Raw genomic sequence first — 3,150 nt, 5'->3', positions numbered from 1 at the left:
TATTTGAAGACCACACGAATCGAGAGCCACACTCGTAGTCAGAGACCCACTGTTTTTTACTTTTTGACCCAAATGACCTTGACCTTAGTCAAGTCAGGGGCTGTAATAGCTCAGTTGGTTAAAGCGTCAGCCACATATAACCTTGGTTAAAGATCTGAGGTGAGTCTGCCACATATAACCTCGGTTAAAGATCTGAGGTGAGTCGGCCACATATAACCTCGGTTAAAGATCTGAGGTGAGTCGGCCACATATAACCTCGGTTAAAGATCTGAGGTGAGTCGGCCACATATAACCTCGGTTAAAGATCTGAGGTGAGTCGGCCACATATAACCTCGGTTAAAGATCTGAGGTGAGTCGGCCACATATAACCTCGGTTAAAGATCTGAGGTGAGTCGGCCACATATAACCTCGGTTAAAGATCTGAGGTGAGTCGGCCACATATAACCTCGGTTAAAGATCTGAGGCGAGTGGTTCGGTGTTTCCTACCTGTGGTGGTTTTTTTGTTTTTTGAGAAGCTAAGAAATGGTAACTTCAATAAGACATATTACCCTAATGGCTCTGAATGGTTGGAGACGGCCTCCCCTCTCCTGTCCCAGGACAATAAACTCAACAAACTATAAACCAGTGACCTTGACCTTTGGTCAGCTGACTTAAACCTTTAACTTTAACTCGGACCGATTTTGATTCATAATGTCACAACAAAATGGTTATCAGTGAAAAAGGACAAACAGAGTGATTACTATAGGGAACCTGTATCTCTGATACAGGGCCCAATATATTTGTAACTTAAACCTGAACTGCATCTAAGAAAACTATACAATTTACATTTAAAATATTCCATTTAATGTTACATTGCTTAATGTCACATTCCTGATAATCACATTTCAAACACTATATACATCTCCATATTTTTGTTCAACTGATACAAAACCTCGACCTGTAGCTAAAATTTGGGAAGTTGGGGAAAATGTAGTGACCTACATAACATTGTCATACCGTACTCAGTCAGTGACCTAATGTCATTATAGTGTCGTACTCCTCAAAGTCACTGACCTAATGTCATTATAGTGTCGTACTCCTCAAAGTCAACGACCTAATGTCATTACAGTGTCGTACTCCTCAAAGTCACTGACCTAATGTCATTACAGTGTCGTACTCCTCAAAGTCACCGACCTAATGTCATTATAGTGTCGTACTCCTCAAAGTCACCGACCTAATGTCATTATAGTGTCGTACTCCTCAAAGTCACTGACCTAATGTCATTACAGTGTCGTACTCCTCAAAGTCACTGACCTAATGTCATTACAGTGTCGTACTCCTCAAAGTCACTGACCTAATGTCATTATAGTGTCGTACTCCTCAAAGTCACCGAACTAATGCCATTATAGTGTCGTACTCCTCAAAGTCACTGACCTAGTGTCATTTTAGTGTCGTACTCCTCAAAGTCACCGACCTAATGTCATTATAGTGTCGTACTCCTCAAAGTCACCGAACTAATGCCACTATAGCGTATTACTCCTCAAAGTCACCGACCTAATGTCATTATAGTGTCGTACTCCTCAAAGTCACTGACCTAATGTCATTATAGTGTCGTACTCCTCAAAGTCACCGACCTAATGTCATTATAGTGTCGTACTCCCCAAAGTCACCGACCTAGTGTCATTACAGTGTCGTACTCCACAAAGTCACTGACCTAATGTCATCATCATGTAGTCTTTACAGATCACCAACACTTCACCGATCCCCTTACAGGTGGTCCCTTAGTCTCAGGTGACCTAATTATATATAAATATGTAGTGATTCTCTGGATCAGAGCTATAGAACCTTCAGCTCAGCAATAATTTGACACTTTGGTTGCAATGTCTGAAACACAGTTATTTGACATTTTGGCTGCAATGTCTGAACACTCAGTAATTTGACACATTGGCTGCAATGTCTGAAACACACAGTAATTTGACATTTTGGCTGCAATGTCTGAAACACACAGTAATTTGACACTTTGGCTGCAATGTCTGAAACACAGTAATTTGACATTTTGGCAGCAATGTCTGAAACACAATAATTTGACACTTTGGCTGCAATGTCTGAAACACAGTAATTTGACATTTTAGCTGCAATGTCTGAAACACACAGTAATTTGACACTTTGGCTGCAATGTCTGAAACACAGTAATTTGACACTTTGGCTGCAATGTCTGAAACACACAGTAATTTGACATTTTGGCAGCAATGTCTGAACACAACAGTAATTTGACATTTTGGCTGCAATGTCTGAAACACACAGTAATTTGACATTTTGGCTGCAATGTCTTTGGCACAGTTTCTTGATCATGATGTAGTCACTTCATATGTTACGTTTTCCAGCCATTGTTTCTGTGAATTCCTTGATGTGTGAAGCCTTACAATTAGGGCAGCACTCCAGGTCCATCAGGTGAATGTTGTTGGGGTGGATCAAACAGATTCGTCGCACTCGACCTTTGAAGGTCATTCCACAGGATCGACACAGGACCGTCTTCATTTCCCTGTTACAGATACACTCCACTTTACATGGCTCCATCATCTGTAAAATAATCCATTTTTTTAGCAAGGATTCCAGAGCACTTTTACTTTGTTCACAATTAGTAAACTAGAGCAAAATATCCTCAATACTCAGATTTGATTTTAGGTAATAGTGTACTGGCATGCATATGGGTGGCAGTGTATTAAACCATTCACCTGATAATCAATGTACTATTGTATGAGGCTGAAGGAGTGTGAAGGATTACATGGTCAACTGACTGAATCTCTGAATCGCTGTTCATAAGGTTTAGAACACAATCCTAAAACATTTAAAACATGTAATAAGTCACATGAGATTGGATATAAAACAATGATATAAGTATGACTGGTAGGTGTCTAGGGGCGAAACTAGACTCTAAGAAATGTTTGGTATTATTAGGACTTTTCACAGATGCTTTAATAATTTTGTTATGATTCTTATTCTTATTATTATTCTTCGTCTGTTTTTTTTAGTCTTTATCCTTTAATTGGTAAAAGATAGGCTGACTAAGTATGTTATAGGTTAAGGTCTGAAGATACTTCAGCAACATTTCAAGTCAGTCAAATCTAAAATGGCCACTATGACATCATAGGTGAAAATTTGAAAATGGCC

At 39.4% G+C, this 3,150-nt stretch overlaps 1 long non-coding RNA gene across 1 annotated transcript; it reads right to left on the bottom strand.

The window, feature by feature from the left end:
- Positions 1-820: 820 nt before the first annotated feature.
- LOC117319680 lies at positions 821-2,554 on the bottom strand. The gene is made up of 2 exons (XR_004530801.1): positions 1,534-2,554; positions 821-1,453 (listed from the first exon to the last, which is right to left on the bottom strand). It is a non-coding gene; the product is annotated as an uncharacterized LOC117319680 (long non-coding RNA).
- Positions 2,555-3,150: the final 596 nt, after the last annotated feature.

This window comes from Pecten maximus, unplaced genomic scaffold (genome assembly GCF_902652985.1).
Source record: "Pecten maximus unplaced genomic scaffold, xPecMax1.1, whole genome shotgun sequence".
Lineage (NCBI taxonomy): Eukaryota > Metazoa > Mollusca > Bivalvia > Pectinida > Pectinidae > Pecten > Pecten maximus.
This window is presented reverse-complemented; position numbering and strand designations above follow the sequence as displayed.